The sequence below is a fragment of the Hirundo rustica genome, chromosome 13, assembly GCF_015227805.2.
Source record: "Hirundo rustica isolate bHirRus1 chromosome 13, bHirRus1.pri.v3, whole genome shotgun sequence".
NCBI classification, from domain to species: Eukaryota; Metazoa; Chordata; class Aves; order Passeriformes; family Hirundinidae; genus Hirundo; species Hirundo rustica.
The window spans coordinates 1,515,973-1,540,482 of NC_053462.1; the positions used below are offsets into that span (position 1 = coordinate 1,515,973).

The 24,510-nt window shown below is 53.1% G+C and overlaps 1 protein-coding gene across 2 annotated transcripts in view; it reads right to left on the reverse strand.

Annotated features, from left to right (window-relative positions):
- Positions 1–24,510, reverse strand: part of LINGO1 (leucine rich repeat and Ig domain containing 1) — a 138,898-nt gene that overhangs the window by 37,258 nt on the left and 77,130 nt on the right. For both annotated transcript variants that reach the window (XM_040077249.2, XM_058422378.1), the window contains one exon: positions 21,385–21,470. The gene's annotated coding sequence lies outside the window, so the exon portion shown is untranslated. The remainder of the gene's footprint in view (positions 1–21,384; positions 21,471–24,510) is intronic.

Here is a 24,510-nt window from a genome sequence, read left to right on the forward strand (position 1 = left end):
CTTTGCTAAACAGAAACGAGGGAGAAGAGGTGTAAACCAGCCTGGCTCCTGCAGCGAATCTCTTTCCTGCCGCTCCACAGGGAGTCCCCACTGCTTCCATGGTGGAATTCCATCCTGGAGGTGGCGTGCGACATGCCCAAAGGCCCCGTGAGAATGGGCAGTGTGGACACAGGACATGACAGTGCCCAGGACGCTGTGGCAGGGCAGGGGGGCTCAGCTCCAGGAGCTGGTGGTCTCCAGGGCCCTGCCATGCTCCCAGCTCCTCAGGGAGAGTTGAAGGTTGGGATCTTGCTCAGTGCAACGGGATCCTGACTGAATGGCACCTGGGGTTAAGACACTGCAAAGGCCAGTCCCGGTGGAGATAGTGCTGCGTGAGGGGACACAGCACTACTCTTCCAGGTAAATGGGAAGACAATCCATATATCCTGTGTGTATACAGACGTATTTAGATGTAGGACTAAGCACTCAGACCAACACAAGCCCATAGGAGCCCTCCTCTCATGCCAGCAGCCCTCCAGAGTGGGGGCAAAGGCTGCCCTTTGCCACGGTTTAACAACCATGGCACCGACCTAGATTAAAACTAATTCATCAGCAAATGGATTAATTGGTCGAGGAGGAATTTAAATGAAGCGATCACACACATCCAGGCTCAAGCACCCCAGGGTTAGGCAGTGCTGATTGGTTTTGCCCATTCTGGACCTGCATGGATTGCCCTGGCCAGGGTGGGGATGGATTTACTGGAAGAACAGCCAGATCCCCACCTGGCAGGCAGCGTTTTGCAGGGATGGCGGTGCCTGCAGATAGGCAGGTGGCTGGTTTGAAGTTTTGAGCTTCTCAGGTAAAGGATCATATTACCCTGGAAATGGAGGATCAAATTATTCCATTATTCCCCAGGGAGGGGATTAAATTACCCTGGAATTAGAGGATTAAATTACTCACCAAGGGAGAGGATTGAATTACTTTGTGAGTTGTGGGATTAAAACACTCTGCAGGTGGCAAGCTCAAAATAGACCTTCACACAGAAGGCAGGATTAAATTATTCTAAGGCTGGTCAGGGAAAAAAACCCCAAACCACCATACTCTGGAGGAAGCCATATTAAATTATTTCTGGAGATTAAATTGCTCCACAGGCTTGCTGGATCCCAGTGCTGTGGAGCAGACCATCTGCTTGGGAAGGTGTGTGGATACCCAAGCATGAAGAGCCATATGATGGGGTCCCGCTGGTGGTACCCCAGTGCCTCCTGGCACCACAGCACCCGGCGCCTGACAGTTTTGACTATATTTATTTGCACGTCAAGGTTGGGAGCCTGGCAGGGCTGGGCTCTGCTCCCCCGCACCATCCGGGAAATCCAGGGGGATCCCAGGTCACCTGGGAGCACGAGGCAGACCCGGGGAATTGAGCCAAATCTTCATTTGGTTTCTTAAGGGAGGCTTTATGTTATTTTCCTTTTTGCGCTGATGACCGTCTCGAGCAACGGCACCACTGTGTAGGAAGGGCAGCAGATCAAAGCCCTCCTTGCTACCAAGCAGGACCAGCTCTCCTCCCCTAATTCCTCGTTTCCACCCATCACGTCCTCTCGCCTCTCATCCGTGGGCTCGGCTCTCCACCTGGCATCTCCCACGGGAGCCGGTCAGCAGTGGCTGGAGCGTGCCGGCGCTGTCAGCCCTGACTCACTCTGCTGTGTCTCCTTCCCTGGTGCCTGTCACTGCCTGTTCCCAGTGATGGTGACAAATTGGCATTTGAAACTTGTATTGGTATGTTTTTATGCTGATTTCTTTCTGAGGCTCCACTGCTGAGATTTTGAGAGAGAGAAAGAGAATGAGCATTTTAGGATAATCTTAAAAGCAGAAAAATTATTACATGTCAAACACCGATTGGGGAGTTTAAAAGGCTCCCAGGTGGGCTGCAGAATTAAATGTTTGGAGGCCTTTTTTCCCCCAGTGAGGTAAGAAATGGCAATGTCACCATAGCAACTGCAGGGCACATTCTGGGCAGCCGCTGAGGCGTTGTCAGGAGCTGGGGCTGCCCCAGCCCCTCTGCACAGCCCGTGGGATGCAAGGGGTTGGGATGGCTCCAACCCTCACACATCTGAGCCCGGCAGCCAAGGCGCCTTGGGAGCCTGCGGGTTGAGTGGCATGGGAGACACCATGGTCAAAGGCTCCCAGAGACCCATGGGATGGGGCCTGCGTTCCTGGAGAAGGACATTCCTGACCACCTCACCCCTCCTGGTTTCTCCATCCCACCTGCTCCGCTGCCTTGCACCGGAGCTGGATGCTCTCTGCATCCGTCTGCCTGGGTTCTTCCAGGGGTGGAGAGGTGGCTGGGGCCCGACACTCCTGGCTCAAAGAGAGGTTCCAAGGTGCCCCAAGCCATGGCAGAAAAGCGGCTGAGGAGCTCGGTTGGGAGGTCTGGCTTTGCGGCTCCTGAGCCCACAGGAAAGCTGTCACCTCCCCAGCAGCACGAGAGGCTCATCCACCACCTGATGCCTTGTTGACTTTCTGAGACAGCTGTGAACAGGGGAAATCATCACGAGCAACCAGGGGTTAATTGAGTGTTAGTTAACTCCTGGTGCTCTCACCGGCCTACCAGGGTTTCGGTAATTAGCACAACCTGAGCTGGCTCATTAATGAGCTTTGCAGAGAGTCACAGGTAGCAGGGGGGTTAAATCGGCTTGATTACTTCTCTTCTCCATTAGTACCAGCCACTGAGAAAGGATTTGTGGGAGGGAAACTGATTTTTGTCTGGATGAAACAGGAACAGGGCTGATCCCAGGGGAAGCGACAGGGACAGCAAAGCTTTGCCCATACCAGGTGAGGAAGGCTCAAAACCAGCTCAGCTCCGGGATGAAAAGTGCTGTGATCCCTGCCAGAGCTGCAGTTGAGCTGCAAATGATGATGATGAAGGGAAACATTCAGCAGTTACAAAGGGCTGCCATTTTCCAGGGGCTCCAATTCGATTTGTGATCTACCCCCAGGAGCTTGCATGCCAACAGCAGCCTCGACCCACGGCGGTCCATCAGACAGAGGGATCGCAGCCAGAGACGATCCTGACATCCAGCTGGTGGCCACCACGTAAGGAGGGTGGCTCCACAGCTGGTGGCCTCCATCACCACCTTCCTTCTTCCACATAACTCATGGCTGCACGGGCTCCCTGGGAAGCTGGATTCCAACTCCACCCCAAATCTGCCTGCCTTGGGGCCACATTTCCCATCCGCTGGGAGATTACCCTGAACACTGGGTCCTGTGGGGGACTCAAAGCCACGCTGGATATCCCAAACTCTCTAGATCCAGCAGCTCCCAGATCCCATGTCAGTTCCTCTGCTCTCCTGCCTGCTGCTGCCGGCCCTGGCAGGGGTTCACTGAGCCCGGGAGGAACCTCAGCAAGCAGCACAGGGGGTGTGGCAGAGCGGGGAGCTGGCAATGCCAGCTGCAAACCCAAATGCTGCCCAGCCAAGGCAGGGAGTGATTAAAGCCCCCTCCCTCGAGGGTGGCTGGGCTGGCAGAGCCATGCAGGATGGATGCTGCTGTCTAGAGGCAGCAGGGAAGGTTCCCCTCAGCACCAGATTTATAGTGAGGCTGTAGATCAATTATCAGCAGCCTCTGACCTTGAAAGCAGAAGCACAGAGGGCTGTAGAGCATCTCCCTCCTTTTTCTGGGCAGAAGTGCCCATTGGGGAGGTGATAGCCCATGGGAGGGCTGCCAACAGGAGCCCCACAGTTCCTGGAGGGGATGCACACACAGAAGAGCTTTCCTCACATGCTACTCTTCTCCCTCTGGCAGGCCTGTGCCCTTGTTTTCCTGCTCCCTCACGCACCCAAATACACAGACTGGCCCCACATCCCAGCAGGGGCAGGAATCCAGCTCCTGAGCCTGTTACAAAGCAACTGACTGACTGATGTGACACACAAGGATATGAGGGAGCAGGCAGAGAGACACCAGCTTGGCTCTACCTTCCCTGAACTTGCTGTAGATGCCAATGAAACCTGATTTTTGGAAGGGGGTAGAGTCCCAGGAAGTCCAGGGATATCCCTGATGAAAAGGGGACAATTTGATTTTGCAGAGGTTCATCCTAGGGTGAAACAGTATAATTTGTTTCAGAAAGCAAGCACTAGCCTTCGTGCCACCGATGGGCAGCTCCTGCTTCCAAGAGCACGGTGGAAGCATAGAGGTGGGCATCTTCTTGTGTGGATGGTGGGAATGCCATGCCTTCTCCCAGCTGAAGGAGGGGATGTGGCACCCAGCTCTTTCCCTCTCCACCTTCTCAAACACTGGGGCCTCAGCTCAGAGGGCTTGCTTTTTTTTTTTTTTTCTCCCCTCATGGGCAAACAAAGTGGAAAATGAATTCCTTTAGATAGCAAATGAGTTTAATAGAAATGGTGATGGAGTTACGCTGTGCCAGGAATGTTAATCCCACACCCGATGCAGCCGGACTCTCAAGCAAGGCAGTGCAGGAGGAGGAAGGTTGCAATTAAGAGCAGAAACACGAGGTCTGTGTTCAGAGAGTATCCCCAGCTGCTGGCCACACCTTGGCAGGCCGTGGGGGCCACCAAGCAGGATGGCACCCAGCTCTCCAGCCACCCTTTCTCCACCAAGGCCCAATGCACTGAGACAAGGGGGGACACTGTTACCAGCGACTTTTGTACAGAAGGGTCCAGAAGAGAAGCGAGTCCCAGTGCAGTGGAAGGGACACGGGGCAGCCTGGGAACTGGTCCTGGCAGAGCTTTTGCTTCCAAAGCCTGGGGCTTTGGTCACCAGGGTGAGGATTTGTGTGCAGAGTGGGAAAACCCACTGTGCAGAGCACAGCAGCTCTGCCAGAGCACAGACAGCTCTGGAGAGCATCCAGATCCACCCCAAGGCAGCTGAGATTTCAACTCAGGTCTCCATAAACAGAGTTACACAAAAACAAGATGCAAAGTCTCTACTTCTACTGCTCACTGAGAGGTGACCCCAGGCCAAGGCTGAGCACAGCCCCAGGGCTGTGGAGCTGGCCATGCACTACAGATCCCCTGGATTCCCCTTTGGGGGCAGCAGGTTAAACAGAGCACGGGACACACAAGCTGCTGGGGACACTTGCTGGACCTGCAGCTGCCCTTCCCTCCTAGGCAGACACTGCCACCTCTGCAAACCTTCATCTGAGAGCAGCCTCCAGCCTCACCTCTGTGCTGGCACCGACAGATTACCCAACACACTGCTCCTCCTGCAACAGCCCTGCCCTGCTCCAGTCCCAGCCCAAGGAAGACACCAGGGAGTGCTTCCCTTTCTTTCCCCTGTGGCTTCTGCTGCCGAGGTGACACGTGTGTGATTCCATAAAGCCTTTCAAAGGTGGCTGGCATTTCTCTGCACATGGTTTTTTCACTCAATCCTTTTCATCTGGGTAATTTATTCCCCCTTTCCCCAACACGGCTTTAATTGAGTTCACAGCAGGATCTTGGCTCTGGAGCAAAGAACCAAGCGCCACCAGCTTCCCCAGGCAGGGACCCCACAGAGAGCCCCTGGGCACGTGCTGTGCCTGGCCATGTCCTGGCTCCTCATGTCCCCCTGGGCATCTCCTGCCTCTCTGGGCAGCCCTGGGGCAGGAGCCACCCGAGCTGCCAGGGCAGCACAGTTTGGCACAACCTGGGGCTGGTGACACACAGACCCGGGGAGCCCCAGCTGCCCCCCAGCTCCTGCCACGCTGCTCGGGATCAGGCCAAGCAGCCACACATGTCACCCCATTTCCAAGCAGCTCCCCAGGGAGCAGGAGCCCAGGGCAGGAGAAGCATGCACCAGGGCATGGAGGAGCAGGAGCTGCTGCTGCTTTCCTCTCCACTCAGAGTCACCAGGAAAAGCCCACGCTTCTGCTGCCAGAGCATATTTGATTCTTCTGCTAACCTGACCTTATTTAGTTCATTAGAAGCCCCTAGGACATTGCAACTGTAACTTAAAAAGAAAAAAGAAAAAAAAAATAGCCTAACAAAAACACAAACCTTTTCTCTGATCAATAGTGCAGGCAACTGGAAAAGGTATAATTCAATTTGTCAGCACACAGTTATTAGTTACTGTGATGGAGCCCTTCCTCCCAGCCCCGTTTCCCTTGACGCTCCCGACGTCGCTGTCCCCGGGGCAGGGGAGCAGCCCGTGATGTGACATGGAACCCAGGGAGGGCCGAGACCCAGCACAGCCACACAGGAGCTAATGGAGCTGTGACCTGTGAGTTGAGGCTTCACTGTGCCTAGGAAAAGGCAAGGAGGCAGAGGCAGCGTGTTCGAGGCCGTGCTGACTGCTCCTCGTTCTTCCAGCGGCTTTACAAACTCCCCTCCTGGATGTTTAGGGGTTCCCACACATCCATCCTATCCTTTAAATGCCACTGCTCTTCCCAAGTGTGTCAGTCCTCCATGATTCACCCCTCTGTGATGCCAACAAAGCCACATCATCCCCAGCAAGAATCAGGCAGGAGACTGGTCCTGGTCAAGTCCCTAAAGCTCCCCCCATGTTCCTTTTTCCAAGGGGTGGCAGGGGCAGGAACCGAAAGAGGGGAGCCAGCCAGCGTCCCCCCAGCTCTGCTGTGGACCAGCTTGTGGCCAGTGAGAGGCCAGCAGGAAGGGAAACATGCCAGGGCACGAACAGCCTCAGAGGAAATCAATTACCACACGAAAGCAGGGGCTGGAGGCCTTGGGGAGCCTTATCACACACCTTCCACAGCTCTCCATCAGCAGCCTAGCCTGAAATTACCTCCCCTTGCTCCCCAGAGCAGTGAAAGTGCAGGGCAAAGACGCAGAGCCGCGGGGAGCTGTGAATACCAATGGCTCCTGTGTGTGCTGATGCTCTGTGTCCATCCCTTGGCTCGGAACCTCCTGAAACACTGGCCCCAAGAGCCCACCGTGGAGCCGAGCCACCGTCCCCACTGAACCCCGGAGAAAGAGGCACTTCAGCAACACTCAGCTCAGCTCCCTCCCCCAACTCCTTCACCAGGGAAACCTCCAGATATGCATCCAGAGATGTCTCTTTCCATTTGTTGATGTCGACAGGCGTATCACACACACATTCATTATTTAATCTACCTTTGAATTGGGCTAAATAGTTCTAACGATAATTACAGAGCATTTGTATTTATAGAAAACCGTCGTGCGCGATCTGCATCCACACGGATAATGCCGCTGTGATCTATAAATACAGAAGGGATGGTGTGGGAAGGCAGACGACGCTCCCAGTCACCATGAAATGCAAAATGCACGGATGGCCCCACTACACAGGGAGCTTTTACGGCTCCTCTCCTTCAGATCACGCCACAAACAGAGCTGAGGCGCAGCTGAGCAGCCACACGGTGTCAAAGGGGGCAGGAGCACACTGCCATGGGGCACAGCGAAGCCGCAGCAGCAGACCTGCCACAGGGGCACAGGACAGGGAGGGGATCAAAGGGAGCAGAAGGAAATGGGATGCACTCGGTGCTGCCTGGCACTGGAGGACAAGCAGAGCCAGAGTTGGGGAGCAGCACGGAAGGAGACAAGGGAGAGAGGGAGGATTCGCTGTTCCTCTTCCCACAGCAATAAAAGTTTTACAGCAGCGTAGCCAGCACTTATGATTTTATTGCCAGCATTACACAGGTAGAGCTTCTCCAAGCCTCAGCCCCAGGAGTCAAGTTAAGACACAGGAAGCTTGGCTTTCATAAGAAACCAACAGAAGAGGAGAGAGGCCAGTGCTCCTGCCTAGACAGGAACGCTGGGGAATGTGCAAACACCCAGCCCCAACTCCAGGCAGCAAATAAAAGGCAGCAATTCTTTTTAAATTTACTTGTTTTTAAAATAATTTTGTGCCTCTGGAGTGAAGGCGTGCAGAGAGCAGGGAGCTGGACAGTCCTGTGATTTAGGAGGACTTTTAAGAGGCAGCATTCGCAGCACCTTGGGGAGAGTCTCTGCACATCCCTGTGGTCCCTGTTCGCCCCCTCACCCTCAAAATCTTTGGGCATTTCTCAGGCTTTAATTCCCCACTGGCACAGCACCCCAGCTCAGGTGTGACGCAGAGACACCCTAAATGAGCCATGAAGCCATTTCACAGGTGAGCTCCAGAAGGACAGGACCATATGGAACGCTGCTCAGCACCAGATCAGGTACACTGCCTGTGCCCACGCAGGCACACACACAAATTACGAGTACTTCTATTGCATTAGTGCCTGGAAATTTCATTCCAGTCATATCCCATTCAGTGAGATACTGCACAGACACAAGGCCAAGCAGCATTTTTTTTTTAACCTAGAGAGAAAAGCTGTTTTTCTCTGCATATTGGTTTAAAGCAAACACAGCCAGGGGCTGCACATGCCTGAGTAATGGCCCGTGATCGTGCCAGTGAGGAGGGGAGAGCTGACAGTGCTGTGCCCGGGCTCATTGGCTTTGAGACCTCCTTGTGCTGCCCCCAACAATGGATCCACCCAACCTCGCTCTGCAGAGACCATCCTGCACGGGAGGAAGAATCCAATCCAGGCCCTGGGTTTCTTCGATTCAGGGCTTTGCATCGCCTGTTTCCCATTGCTAATTTATAAGCAAATATTTGGCCATCTGGCAGCCCTGTCCCGCGGGCAGCAAAGCGAAGCGCTCGGCTTTGCTGTGGAAAGGGCGAAGCTGACATTAAACTTCTTCCCCCGAACGCCGGGCACCCCCTTCCGACACGGCTTCCACATTTGGGAAACCGCTCCTCCACCATCCTCCTGGAGCGCGCTCCAAAGGGCACCGAGCCCACTAAACAGAGCCGGGGAGTTTAGCAAACATTCGCAGCCAGTCTGAGAAGACTTCTCTCAAAGTTACATCTCCCCCGGCCCATCTCCCCTGCCTGTGACGTCTCAGATATCCTTAAACCACCTCTGCATTTTTTAGTCCCGTTTCCTCTTTGGAGCCTTTCCCTTCTCACTACCACTCCTCACCTCTACTTTTACACAGTTGATTTCTCCTAACGCTTTCCTTCGCGCTCGGAGGAGGGCTCTGGATGATGCCAGTGCTCCTTTCCCAGCCCACGGATCCTCAGATGCAGTGGGAGATGGCAAAGCCCGTGGGCTGACTCTGTTCGCTTCTCCAGGCCCAAGCTGTGCGCACAACAGCCCAGCTTTCCCTGAGAGCCCCACACAGCTGACACAGGGAGCACACCATGTCGGCACGGGCACTCCTCTCTCTGGTGGCCCAGCTGGCAGCCAGCAGCAGGCTGATTGTCCCACCTCTGCCTCAGTAGCTCACCTTGTGTCTGACACGGAGTGCCACAAGCCACGACCTTCACATCCATCCACAGCTTAGCAGCCCCTTACTCCTTTTTTTCCAGGAAAGCACAAGCCCAGCTGTCTCCTCTCTGGCCTGATTTTAACCTTTCCCACCAAGAACAGGGAGCAGGAGCAGTATTCCTCACGGCACTGCTGACCTGCTAAGAATGAGGAAACCTATGGTAGTGTTGGGCTGAATCACACTGAGAGACTTCAGGCAGCTTGATCCCATCTTATCTGTTCCCTGGAAAAGGAAGAGCTGTCTGCTTGTGTTTTATCATGGCAAACAAACTAAGCACAGAGAAAAAAAACAAGCACCCATCATCCTGGGCACGGACAAACAGCACGAAGACAGCCCTTGCTGTGGTATGGGGCCGTTAACGCTGCAACACCTGGAATTTCCTCCTTGGGGAAGTAGAGAAAGGGAAAAAACCCACAAAAAACTCCCTTTAACAATGAACTCTCGTCTTCAGTCATGTGTGAAAGACACGGAGAAGGGGGGCTGGAGGGAGAGCGAAAGGGAAGGAGGAGAGACAACAGAAGACAGAGTACTATTTCTTCTTCAAATATTTATTTTCAGGTCTGCCTTGGAGCGCTGCTTATTGAGATACAGAGCCTCGCTGTGCTGCAGCTTGTAAGCTCCTGCTGTACCTGTTCATGGCACTGCTTTAACTGGAGCCAGAACCACTGGGAATTCCCATCACCCAGTGCCAGAGCCCACCGAGGGCAGCTCTCCTTTGGGTCCCACTCACCCCCAGGCATCCGACCGTGCTGTCCAGCTCTCCATCCTGAGCCCAGCACCACACATCTTCACCTCTTCTAGCACTGTGCTTGACTCTGCCTGGGACCTCAGAACACACAGCTCAGCTCCAACCCTCACTTTCTCACACAGGGCTTGTAGCTGGGGCCTTGAACTGGCACGCCTCAGTCTTCTGAACTCCTTCAATGCTCCCCACTGCCCTCAGGGGCAGCAGAGGTGGCCTGCATGGAGGTGAGAGAGTCTTCAGCCAGTTATTCAGGTGAGCTGAAAACAGTGACCAAAGCAAGGTGGCAGTGAGCACCAGCCTGCTGGAAGTGACAGAGCTTGGAGGAGAGCCAGAGCTGACATCCTGATCACAGACAGCAATTAAGAAATTAAGCTATCAGAGAGGCTTTTTGGGAGGGGTGAGTGCCTGTGGTTTGGTCAGATGCCAGAGCAGGTCAATAACATTTGTCCTTCCCACTGCAGATGGAGATCCTCCTCCACCCCTGATCCCGACACGGTGGCACAGCTCCCTCCTCCCACCACACACGATGGAGGAGCAGGGAGGGAGAACACCAGAACTCTGCAAAGCACTGACAGAAGGGAGAGGTTAGACAGAAACCACCTGGAGAACTCAGACCTGGCAAAACCAGCTTCAGCTGCCCCCGAACTACAACCCCAGCTACAGATCCCTTCTGCAGGGAAGGATGGGAATCTTCAGCAATGCTCCCAGAGCAGACACCAGGGGCCATTCCCCACACAGCCAATGGACAAGAGAAACACCATGGATGAGGACAGCCACACCCAGGATACGCTACCATAGAGCACACAGTGCTGCCTACAGTGCATCCACATCAGCCCTTGGGACGGACAGCAAAAGGACCCCATCCATTCACTATCTCCATTTCCATCTTCCAAATGATGGGGGGCCTGTGGGTCACTGGGAATGTCCTTCACTCTGCTAGAATCCCTGACTATCCCACCTTCTGCACAGCTCAGCTCCACACACCAGGTACCAGAAACCAGGACACGCAGAGCGCATCCGCTCTGCAATAAGCTCACAGCCGCTAAATTACACGTCTGGAAATGGGAAAAACTGTGTTTCCTTCTCTAAAAGACTGTGCTGGGAACCCCACGGAGGGAAGCCCAGCTGTGTCACACACCTGAGTAGGATGGACTCCCCCCCACACCTCTTCTGGCACAGCACACACAGCACTGGCACTGCAAACACCGCATCCTTCTCCCCATCCCGGGTCTCAACTCCGCCACCCTCCCAACCCCAGCCTCGTGTGTGTGCACATCTGTACTTGCATGCCTGCAGCCACACACAGACAGCTTCCTCTCTGTGCTGGGCACGAGGAATATTGATTTCTTTCCCCCTGCAATATTTCGCTTGGCTGAGCAGATTTAGAATTGAAGAGTCAGACTCTGCCTAGAGACTAGAACCATATTTAATTCCACGGTTTAAGAAGCCCTGGAGCAGGTTATTCTTATTTTAAACTACTAGTGCATTTAAAAGCAAGTGACATTTCAGGGGATGGGGTTGGAGATGGCTGGTGGCCTCTGCCTCAGTCCAGCCAGTGCTGGAAGAGTTTTGCAGCTCCGCTGCATCCCCACAGCCCCATCAGCTGCTCTGACTGTGCCAGTGAGAGGCCAGGGGTGGTGGTGAGCTACCCAGCAAAGGCCAGGAGACCTGCTTCCATGTCTTCCTAACTGAGGAGAAATGAGGGGGGGAAGAGAGCAGAGAAAGGCACAGTGTGAAAACCTCTGATGAAAATTGCTCGGTGCATTGAGGTTTCAGGATTCATACTGCCTGTTCCTGTACCAGGCTCTGCTCATGGAGCTCTCAGTAAGGAGAAATTTGCAGATAGAGAACAAAGACTGCGCCTTGGCCAGGGCCTGATCATGGAGCAGGGCTTCAGGAGGGCACAGCCATCCCCATCCAAGACAAACACACCCTCCCAGCTTGCTGCAAAGTCAGCACAGCCACACGGCCTCAGCCCAGACCTCCAGAGGGGATGCAAGGGACTTTTAAGGGAGAAGCAATAGCAAAGACTTGCCCAAAGCATCTATGAGCCTCTGCCAAGTCCAGGCACATGGGCACATGTGTTACTCCCTCCAAGCCACACAGAGCATGTCTGCTACCCAACACAGTAGCAGGAAAAAGCCACATGTCCCCAGGATGAAGTGTCCAGCTCAGCAGGAAGGGATGCAGGTGAATAAATCCTGCTGAGGAATGGGTGAAAGTATACTGGAGAAGAGGAAGGGAAGCACAGAGCCCTACACACAACTCATCTCTCCACATCACATCTCCAAGGACTCGTAGCACAGGTTCAGCTACACAGCTGCCACCCTGCCCTGGCTAAGGTGGCCTGAGCACACAAGCACCCACTGTCCCCTATGCCTAAGGCACCATGTCCTGCTCCCTGCCAGTTCCAGCCAGCCACTCTTCCGTGGGCACATTGTGGGGCCACTGGGGGAGCGACAGGCAGATTGAGATGCTCTTCACAGCCTCTAAATAATGGAGATGAAGACACCGGGTGCCAGACACCTCGAGGGCGCTCTGGTCCGTGCGTGCCCATGTGCGCACACACGTCACTGAGCAGAAAGAGATCCCAGACGTGACAGTGCTGCTCCCAGGGCCTCCGCAGCGGGCTCAGCTGGGAGCTCCGGGGGCAGCTCCTGCTCCCCTGGCTGGGAGCAGAGCCCGGCAGGGCCGTGGTTGGCAGCCCGGAGCTCCGGTTCCGCAGGAGCCGTGATTCACAGCGGGGCGAGCTGCGGGCTGCGGCAGGGCCGGGACAGCTGCGGTCGGGGAGATGGAGCGCCCACCGCGGCAGCCGTGCATTAGCTCGCTGCGGTCGGCCCTGACACTGCACCCTCTTAGCTGTGGCGTTGTATTTTGACTGAAGCAGACAAGCAAGGGAATGAAAATGGATGCTTTTATATAAGCTTCCCGCACACACTGTAACAGCTCTTGACATCTCCGCCCAGCCGCGTTCCTTGCTGGAGCTCACGTACGGGCCGGGCTAGCACTGCACGGGGATTGCAAACTGCTGCCGGCACTGGATAGCATCCACAGGGGTACAGGCAGAGCATGCCTTACTAAGGAATGGGGCAAGAAGCCTGGTTTGGGTCTGGTGCTCAGCTGGCCAGTGCCAAAGGCTGCAGGTACTGATGCCATGGGGCTCCCAGCACAAAGGTGTGGCTTATGGCACATCCTGGAAACAGGTCCAGCTTAAACTCAAGCTCATCTACCTGGATAATACCAGGTACAGGCTTGGTGAGTTCAGTACACATAGGGCCAGGGCTGCTGGAGGTTTGGATGCAAGGAGGTCCCATATGAGGGGCTGTGTAAGGACCCACATTGCCTGGGGAAAGGTCTGAGTGAGGAGAAGACAGGAGGGATGGATGAGCACAATTTAGCTGTGGTAAAAGCCAAAGCTGTGAAAGCCCATTACCGTCAGTGTAATTATTGCAATTATTATCTTTTCATATTTTTGACAATTCAGTAAGAATTAGCTTAACAGAAGAAAACATTTTTTGTTAAGTGCTGGTGAATCTGAAACAGAGAAGTGAAATGACATTTCACTTTGCAGCTGGACATTTCTAAGGATTTACCCAGGTCTACAAAATAAAAGTCAAGGAAGTTCCCAACCTAAGTTTTCTTATGAAAGGAAAGTAGCAATTAATTCATAGAGAAAACAGCACTATGAAACCCTGGGACATTATCCTTTTTTTCTGCCCCAAACAAACAATTCAGCAAAACAGCGGCAGGTCTCTGGGGACATGTTTTAGGAGTGAGCTTGGCAGTGGTGGGTTGGTGGTTGGACTCAATGATCTTAAAAGGTGTTTTCCAGCCTAAACAATTGTGTGATATCTTGTCCTGATCTGCTGAGAGAGGCTGGTGTCACCAGAGCTACTGACAGCTTTGGCACGTGAGTGCAGCTGGGGCATCCCTCCTCCTTCCCTCATCCACCCAGAGAACCAGCACAGGCAATAAACACCCATAATGAAATGGCTTTAAAGAACAAAGTGTGTATAAGGACAAAGCTGGAATGAATGAAAAAAGAGTATATAAAAATAAAAAAAAAAAAAAAAAAACCAACAACAACAACAACAACAAAAAAAAAAAAAAAAAGCATTGCAATTAGTTAAACCGTTAAATGAATAAAAAGGTATTAAATAAAATTTCCTGAATGTCAAGTTGACACAGTTTTTTACATTCAGGCAAGGAAATGAGTCCCTTGAGCAAATCTCCCTGCTCCAGGGCTGGGCATTAAAGGCTTTCTGGCGGATGTCGCTGGCTGAGGTGCCTTTGATCCAGGCTGCTGGATGCAGCTCACATCTCCCAGCCAACGCAGCCCTGAACACAACCCCTCCTCCCACATCCACAGCCTGAGGACAGCACTGCAGGGCTGGCCAAAGCCAGGGCTCCATGGGAACGGGGAAGCTGAGCCTCTCCGGTGCCATCCCAATGCCCCCAGCAGGTCTTTTCATCAGGGTGCCTTTACACCCTGCTTCGCCATCTCTCCTCCAAGCAGGACGGAGCAGCAGCGCTGCTCTCTGTCACTCCTCCGCTTTCACCTTTCCCGCAGGCGCCAGCAGCGATTTCCCCTCTCTGGGGAAAACAGCTTTCTCTGGCAGTGTTACCTGTCAAAGGCTCTTCCCTCAGTGCCTCCTGAAGCAAGTGAAACCTTTCGGGGAGCGAGGGGAACGCTCCCTCCTGTGGCAAACAGCACCAGCCCTGCTCCCGGGTGTGAGGAGCCCCAAAAGGGGCCTGGCTCCCTCACCCCCAGACCCACAGAACAAACATCCAGCTGCTCAGAAGCACCACGCAGACTGGTGACATTATTTCCTGCCTGCAAGGTCATCCCTGAGAGATAACTATGGATCCAGAGATGTGTATACATATGTATGTGTTTCTGTAACTCTCCTGTGCTTTGTATAAAATAATAAATATATAACCCAGGAACTTAACCAGTGAGGTACCAACAAAGCCATCAAATGAAGCAATTTGTCTCAGACAATTGCCTGAGCTGCCTCCAATGTCGCTGTCTCGCCACTGACAATAAGAGGCTCTTAAGTGTCCTGAAATTGTACTGTGAGCTCCCCAATGCTCTCACCACCGCCTTCCTTCCTCTCCCTCGAGCTCCTTCCGTGTTTCTCTAGCAAAACACTTTCTTACGCAAATAAACATGCAGGGAGGCACAAAAGGCATTTTGTCTAGGATTTCAACACAGCCACGTATTTCTCATTCAAATATTCAGCTGTATCCTTCAGAGATCAAAAGCACGGCACTGAAACGAGGCAAAGCACGAACATCCCAAGCCAATAGCTCAAGCTTCCCTTTCATTCCTGTTCTGGCTGAGGAAGCGGATGAGAATTCAACTCCATCACTGTGGTGGCTCTCAGGTGTCACAGGCCCTGGGCTCCTGGGCACACAGGTACAGCTCCCTCACACACCCACCTCTGCACAGAGCCCTGCACTGCCAGTGATTATATTAATGGCCATTAAAGCTTTTATGAGCACTGCCTGTACAACCAGCAGGTGACCGATGTGCTGTGAGGTCTCCAGGGAGGTGCAAGCTGGGTCTGGCACAGCCTGGACCAGCTGGAAAAAGCTCTCTGCTCAACGGTACCTGGAGTGGGGTCTGGCCCAGGGTTGCACTGCCCCATGCTGCCAGGGGAAGCCACAACTCACGGCACAGCATCCTCAACCAGCACCCAGGGAAGCCACAACTCACGGCACAGCATCCTCAACCAGCACCCAGGGAAGCCACAACTCACGGCACAGCATCCTCAACCAGCACCCAGGGAAGCCACAACTCACTGCACAGCATCCTCAACCAGCACCCAGGGAAGCCACAGCTCACTGCACAGCATCCTCCAGCACAGCCAGCACTGAGGCATCCCTGCCACCCTCACACAGGGCAGCTGTAAAGGGAGGGATGGATAAAGTCGTGTAACCCTTACCCAAAACACGCCCCCCCTGCAGCTCTACCTTCCAGCCAGAGACCACACCCATACCGAACCCCAGGCTCAGGTTTATTAACAGGGACCAGCTTCCCTGCACAACCACCTCTGTGACTGCAGCCCATCCCAAACAACCTTTCCCCATGGGAAAATGTTGGGGCAACAGGGCTGAGCCCCAGCAGCTGCCCGCTGCTCTCCTCACCTTGGTGAGGACGGTGCTTCGCAGGAGCCACGGGCTTGGGCATGTTTATTGTATAATATATGAACTCATACCAGATTTATAAGCCCCTCCTGGCTCAAATTGCATTGTAATTCTGAACAGTCTTAAACTCATTTAAATCCTAATAAAAACACCAGCCTGCATTTGCATTTGCTGCTTGCAGGTCCCTGCGGCTGCTGTGACAGCGGTTCCTGGGAATTGGTAATGCTTGGAGCCTGCCCACCGGAAGCCATCCCTCACAGGAGGGGTCAGGAAGCACACTTAACAGGACAACTGAACACACAGATGCAAGAAAGGGACCTCCAGACTGACCAGGGTGATTGACAGGGCAGTTGTGTGTCAAAGCTTCCACAGTGACACAGAAGAGCAGCAGCACCAGCATGGAAACCTCAGTGTCCCACCTCCTCTGGAATCCCAGAGGAGATCCATGGACACACAGGCACAAGGCACCTGCAGACAGCGCTGTAAGGGGGGTTTAAGAGAGAACAGGGAACGACTAATGAAGCACCAGCAAACAAACAAGGCTGCAGGTGCTGTGGGAAGTTCGTGCATGAACCACACAGATGCCCTGGGGCAGCTAGGGATATTCCCAGCAGGAATCTGCCCCATTCCCCACATATCCCAGCATGCTGGAGACATGGGGGGGTTGCTGGGGGCACATCACACCCTGGGGAGGGCACTGGGGTTGCATCTCAGCAGCTCCTCTGCCTGGAGCACATCCTCCACCCCAGCATCACCAGCACAAAGTGCCAGTCTTGCCTTTCCCTCCCGAATACAGAGCAGCTGTGCTCCAGCTGTGCCAGGGGATGCAGTGAGGGGCTGGCTGCTGTAGCCCCATGAAGCCCACAGAGGTCTCCCACCCCACCCCGGGCACAGCAGCGCTCACTCAGGCCCTGCCCGTTGTGTCCTTCCCCAGTGCTGCTGCCCCACTGTTCCCTGCCCCACAGGCTCTCACCTCTCCTCCAGGTTCAGCCCTGCTCCATTCCCATCCCTCCACCCCACTCGCCCTCCTCGGCACTCTTCCAGAGCTTCATGCCTGCCCGGTTTTGGCAGTGGCATTAACAGCCTCCCCTGAAACAGTGAGATTATGAGCTACACCCATCCAGCTACAGAAATACTAATTATTAGTAACTGTATGAGATAAATGGAAATATCAATGATGAAAGTCAATATTATTGCCTTCTTTGTTCCTGTTTGTTTTATTTGTAGATGAAAGGACCACTCAGGCCATCTCCCCAGGATGTGGCCAGGAGCTGGAACAGCTCCTCTTGGCAAGCTCATCCAGGGCTGCGCTCCGATAAGAAATCGTGCTGCACACATGCTTGCAAAGGGCTCTGTAAATCAGCAGCCCTCAGAAGCAGGCATTGTCTTTGATTGATTCATAAAACTGGAGCTGCTTCCATTCCCTGCTCCAGAGCCAGGCAAGGGAGGGTTTAAGGAAGGGAGAAGGTGTAGTGTGGGTGGAAGTGATTAATTGTGGAACATGGCATGGCACTGGGAACGCTCCGTGGTTTGGCTGGGTTTGATGCTCACGCCTTCATCCTCCTCACATGGTGGTTTAGGCACCAAGATGGGCACCAAGGACCCCTCCCAGGCTCCGACAGAGATTCTCAGGCAAGTCCCAGGGCCCTGCTGTGGCCGGGTGAGCACTTACAGCATCAACATCGCCTTAATCAGCAAGTCTGCTCCCTCTGTGTGTTCTGAGTCAGAGCTGCTGATTTTGGTGACAAGAGACTTTTTTTTTTTTTTAAGCCCTATTAGCCTTGCAGAGCTAACAGAGCTAAGAGCAAGTGAATGGGATACTAATTTTGGATCACACCTCACAGCACTGCCAGAGCACTTCCTAGAGCAGCCTGTCTCCACAGGCAAGCCACGTGCTCCCCACAGCCACGGGAGCAGGACACAGCCAGGAAGGAGCCATGGGTGCACCAGGGGCATTATTCTTGTGCCTGTACCCAGTATGTCTCTAAACTGCCTCCATTCCCTTCCAAGCCCTCAGTCCGTCACCAGCCCATCCACAGGAACAAACCAACCCTCACTCCCAACTCGGCCATCTCCACAGCTCAAGGCAGTGATCACCTCCCTGCAGCCAATACAAACCATCCCAGCCCCTCAGTGCTAACCAGGACAAACACTCCTGCTGCCTCTCTCCATGTGCAATCAGATCCAGAGAAGGAGAAGCCTTGAAGGAGTAATTAGAACAGTCTTTAAAAAGCAGTCAGCCTATCCTAAATATTTCATGGAAGGTAATTTTTTTTTAAAAAAGCTGCTTTAAAAACCCTCCTTGCCCCTTGGTGTATGTCAAGGTGCAATGAAGCAGAAAATATCAAGGCACAAACCCAAAGAAACAAACTGCCACGCACACCCACCTCCACTCTTGCTTCTTCCCTGTGGTTAACATTGATGTGACATCCCAAAGCTGTGTGTGCACACAGTAAATTCTCCCACCCCAAGACAAGGGAGAGCTGGCTCAACTGCTAGTAAACATCAGAAGCCTCACAAACACAGATTTGGCCCAGATCCCTGCCACAAAGAGTCCCTGATGGTCCCCACCAAAGCACATGGGTACTGGAAAGGCCTGAGCATCAGGCACCCTGCATAAGATCCCACCAGTGGGCTCTGCAGAGCTGCTGGACCCTGAAGGAGGCACCCAGCAAATGCACTCATGGTGCCACTCTTCACTCTTTGCCTGGCTTGCTAGATTTTTGCAAAAATAATAATTCTTTTTAACATCAGAAGACTCTCTTGATAGCTTTGTCAGCCCTCAGAGGGAGGTGTATGAGAAGAAATCTGTTTTAATCCAGAGACCCCAGGTGGGAATCGGGTGAGGCACAGGACACAAATTCAGGGCTTCCCTTGGTCCTGCTGGGGTGAAGAAGCCAAGCTTCCAAAAGAGACCACAGATACCTCTCCCTCTGTGACATTGCTTCCTCCAGCCCAGCTCTCCCAGTCACTGTTTAAGCACAGCATTTGGGCCAGCTGAAGACAAGAGCGGCCCTGGTGTCCCACTGTCCCTGGAGACAGCCCCAATACTGCTGCCACTCCTACATGTCACCCCCCTTGTGGGGACACCAGGCTTCTGATGTGACCTTGGTGACAAAAACTTGCTTTTCAATAGTGAAAATCCATGACATTCCACAGGGGCTTAGTGGAAACCTCATTGCAAATCCGTGGTCACATCACCAGAACTAGCAACACCAGAGAGGACATGGGAGATTTTTTGGGAGCATTTATGGCACATGCAGTCAGAGAGGAAGAGAAACATCCCTTGGAAACCACAGCAGTTCAAAGATCCACTCAGTTTAAACACTAAAATTTCATGCATTAAAAATCCACTCAGGCTCAGAACTAAATAAAGCCTGTGACCACATCATCCAGCCCAAGGTCTGCAGGCTCCTTGGGGAGAGGGCTTTTGTGCCTACAGGATGCTCAGGCTGAAATCCCTGCTCCCAGCACCACATCCTGCTCTCCCCTCCAAGCTTTTGGGCAGGGCAAGAGACTGGGGGGTGTTTGGGACCCCAGCTGTGTCTGGCTGCCCTCTTCTTGCACTGCTTGGTGGACAGAGCAGCCTGAGGAACCAACCACACCCCCTCTCCCTTATCCCAAATTCCCTAGGAAATAACTTTCCTCCTTTACTCAAAGGAAAAAGCAGAAGGCAAACCAAACCCACCTAATTTTTAAAATACTGTTCTTAGGAAAAACCTTCAGTTTTTGCAAAGAGCACTCTGAAAGAAAATACCCAAATCCAAACACAGAGCAGATGGTTCTTGGTGCTTACATTTTCAGGAGGACTTTAACCAGCAGGATTATTTCCCAGCAGAATCTTGTTTTAAGAGACAATCGCTAAAAATAAATGCACTTCAGAGCTTGCTGTTGAAAAGGTATTTTCACAGAAAACTGCTATTTCCATGGTCCCTGTACTTGCTCTGTCAGCCCTGACACAGTGGGAGCTCCTCCTCGGAGCATCCTTCACACACAGCTTCTCCCAGGATCCAATCCACACAGAGCACCTGTGGGAGCAGGGAGGGACGTCTGGGCTCATTCCTGATTACCATAAAACAGGAAACAGCAACAAGAAGCTACAAATACCTCTCTGCAAAGCTGGAAATGCCTCTCCACGGGCTCCTCTCACGCTGGAATGTGAGGCAAGGTAAGGACAGGGCCCTTTTTTGCATGCACCGGGTTGAGCCGATGCAGCCCGCTCTTTGCTTTGAGCAAAGAGCAACAAAAGGGAGAAATTACACATGAGCATTAAGAGTTCTGCCTCACTGTTTGGATTCTCTTTTCCCTGAACCAGGCACGGAACACCGTCCCTGGGCAATCCCTGTGCTCTGCCCCAGGTAGAAGCGCCTCTCCCAGTGCCACCACTCCCGCTGAACTGAGATCCCAGCACGCTCCTCCATCTCCTACTACCTTGGACAACAGCCAGTTTCAAACCCACCCTCAGCTGTGGCAGATGAAAGATGCTTGAATCATCCTAATTTTTTTTTTTTTTTTTTTCCTTTTTCATTAGGAAACCAAACTCTGCTCTTCACCGAGAGATCCTTTTTATTCTCTCTCGAGGACTGACATCCTGGGAAATTGCCTCAGCCCAGTCAGCTCTGATGTTTGCTGTCTCACGCATCTCCCGCATCAGGCTGACAGCTCACAGGTTTCAGCTGAGGATGGGGATGTGCAGAACAAGCCAAAACCTGCTCCTGCCTCTTTTAACTGTCCCGGCAAGAGCGCGGGGAGGAGGCTGAGGCGGGGGAGAGCGTGCAGAAGCCGTGCAAGGAGGATAGAGACATCTCGAAAACCACGGCTTTTTGAGGACCCTCTCGCCCGCCCTCTCCTGGAAGATAAAACCAGTCCTGCCCAGCATTCTGAGGGCTGTCCGCACTGAATCACTCCACGTGGGCAGCGTTTGTCCCTCCCCGAGTAACACCAGCTGGAGCAAACCCTCCTAAGCAGAGCCACACAATCCCATCACGAAGCCCTTTCGCTAAAGTTCATCCAAATACTCGTCTTGGAGGCCTCTCCCCCCGGTAAAATGCTCCCCTGTGCAAGAAAAAGGGACTGACTGAGCATTTCCCTGCCCCAGCAGCAGCGCTGGGAAGCCACCCCAGACGAAGGGGGAAGGAAAAAGCATTTTTACCACGCTTTTGGCAATGAGAACCAGTCCAGCCCTGGATTTGGCACAACAAACACGCGAGCGTGACACACCGATGCCCCGAGCTGGGGTGCACCTACCTGGGTCAGATGAAGGCAGGATGCTGGGGGATCAGATGCCAGGTGTGCACTGGGCTTTGGCCTCTCCTCTGCTTTCCACTCATGCACTGTGAGCAAAAGGAAACCAAAATTAGGGCTTTAAACCCGGCATTTGAGAGGCGAGCAAGAGAGAAATTAAAAAGCTGTGAATGCTTTTCCCTCCCTCCCTCCCAAAACTGAGCTCAGGCAAGCTCAATCTTCATCCAAGCTGATATTTAGAAGTTATAAATCAGGCTGTAACAGACAGAAAAACACAACTACCAAAATTTAGTGGCCCTGTTGCTGGAAGGCCCAAAATGAGCTGCTTAAGAGAGCCATTTTCCCACGGAAATAGAGCAGGTCTGTACTTAGTGGAGCATTGATCTGCTGACAGCTACCAGGACAGATTTGGGCCAGAGCACTTGGGAATCATTTGCAGTGATCTCTGAAGAAGCACATGCATGCAAAACCCCCTGGAAAAACACTGCTGCAAGGCATTGCTGCAGCTGATTACGAGTCTAGATGTCACTCACTGGGCAGCAGAGGCTTACACCTCCTTCCATGAGCCCCCCCAGGCAGCTCAGTCCCTGGCCTCATCCCTGTATCCCAGCCAAACGCTTCACAGAGGACAGGAATTGCAAAACATCAGCAGAGCACTGAGCTGCAAAAGGCACTCGCAGCGAGGCACGAGGCTCAAAGTGGGGACACCCTCCCAGGGACCCAGGGGGGCTTGAGGGCTCTCACCGAGATGTACTGGGGTTTGGAGATGCTGGGTTACAGCCAGGGCCAGCCCAGAACGCTGCCACAAGGCCTGGGCACAACCTGAGAGATGTCAGGAGCTCGGACCAGCTGAGGGGTGCCCAGGCTGCCAGAGCTGGGGTGCCCCAATTCACCCAACCTGGGGCTCCCTCTCACTGCCACCACATGTGCTGGAGAGAGAAAAGCTCAGCTGCAACCCTCCTGCAGGTGTGGAAAAAGTGCCCCACATTCACCACCTCCCATCACAATTTTTGCTGTTTCAGGAGATGACATCAAAGCAGGGGGATGTATTCCTCCTCTCTCATCATAAAAAGCTGTTTCTCTGAATCCTGAGTCGCTCCACAAATGAGGGGCACAGAGGAGCCTCGAGGAGGTGTGAACTCTGCTGGAGGGGCTCCAGTCCCATGTTGGACTCTGTCTCCCCAGCACAGGGACAGTGCTGGGCTGGCCAGAAGCCTCTCCCTTGCCCACCAACTTTCCTGAGACACTTATCACCCAAGATATCCCAAGAAAAGCTACAGCATCTGATTTCCAGAGGTGTTGGGTGCTCTTGGCTCTCAGTGGCTACAAACCCAGGCGTTGTTGCCCCAGCCCTTGGCTAATCCTCACCATCACAGAGCCCCCAGAGCAGCAGATGAGGTGGCAGACAGGTGGGCACAGGTGAGGGGGATGCAGCGCTTGCTCACCTGCCCAGCCCCCTTACGCACACAGCATCTGTGACACCAGTTAATGGTTCCGTGCTTTTCTGGGGGGTTATTCCTGTTACTGTCTACTCCTCCTTAGGAACTCATACACGAGCAGCTCCTACAATTCCCAAAGCTACCAAAAAAAACCCATCTGTGTCAAAACTGGGAGCACAAATGCCTCTACTTTAGGGTAACAGAACCTGCCCAATCACGCTTCAAAGGACATCTGAGGTCCTAACATTGCTCAAGATCCTGCAGAAGGCATTAGAAAAATGGGAAATTACTTATTTGGCTTATTTTTTGCTTTCACGCATCACTTATTTTAAAAGACTAAAAACATGTTTATGAGTTTAACATATTTAAATGGATCAAAATCTGTTCAGCAAGGATGGAAAACAACTCTCCCACCCCAAACTTCTTGTGGGCCGGGACCTGCTTTTCAATCTTCCACCCACAGCAAATACTTCAAATCCATTTTTAAACCAAAAGGCTGGGGACAGATTGGGGAGAGGACCTGTGTGGGGGACTGCACCACTGCTCTCCTCATCATCACCCCAAGCACCCCTTAACCTAGAGTCACTCAGGGACACCTGGGCAAGGGATCAGCTGGGAACAGGGGACAATGAGGGCATCTGTGTGTGGGGAGAGCATCCAGAGGAGATAAAATGAGCAGCTTTCCGTCCTCCTCCATCAGCAGCTTTCCACAAGGTGGATCAATGCAGCCCACTGTAACTGCACCGTTGTTCCATTTTTAATTAATGAAAGAAAAAACTAATCATTGAATTAAACTTCTCATTACTCCAGCTGAATACCCTCTAAGTAAATTTAATTACTGTACGAATTGGGTTTCTCCCTGCCTGTTTCATTAGCTACTGATAAAGATGGAGGGAGGGGGGAAAAAAGGGAGAAATGAAAACAGAGAGAGAGTGGAAGGTGGGAACACTAAATGCAAACCCAGAGGTACATGATTCAGGAGGTTTCAGGGACTTCCAGTAAAGGCCTGGGGACTCTCCCAAAGCAGGGTGGAGGCATTCCCTGTGGGGCAAACCCACAGGGACAAGGTCCTACCTCCCTCTCCAGCATTGCCACTCACAGCCTGGGGTGATGGCACCTGTACAACAGCCAACAGAGGTTTGAGTGCAACCAGCTCCCCTCCAAACAAGGCCAGACACTGATTTCAGACCTGCAGCAACCCTGATCCCTTCTGATCTCTCCTCTGAACAGACAGGTTTATTTTTCCTCTGCAACAAAGGCAGCGACCCTACAACACTTCAGCAGGGAGCCAGTGCTGACAGAAGCACGGGAGAACAGATCTCCAACACCTGCTGTCCCACCACGCTCCCAGACACCTGCCTGGGATGCTGTGTTTGAAGCCTTCCTGCTGGAGTGGGAGTCCTGCACGCCCAGGCTGTGGGGAGCCAGGATGTGCCAGCAGCACACTCCTCCCAGGAAATCAGCTCAGGATGCCTTCCTGCAGCCCCTCTTGTTGCTGCACACATTTTATTTATTTTGGGGCTCTCCTGTTCTCCTCCTAGGATTCAGCCCTGCATTCCTCCTTCCTGACAAAGGGCATGAGCCAGCACAGCCCCAATCCAGGGAATGCAGCAGCCCCCACCAAGCACAGCCCCTTCCAACACTCGCACATCCAGCAGCTCTGTGTGACTGGAGAGGGTCACATTTGGGG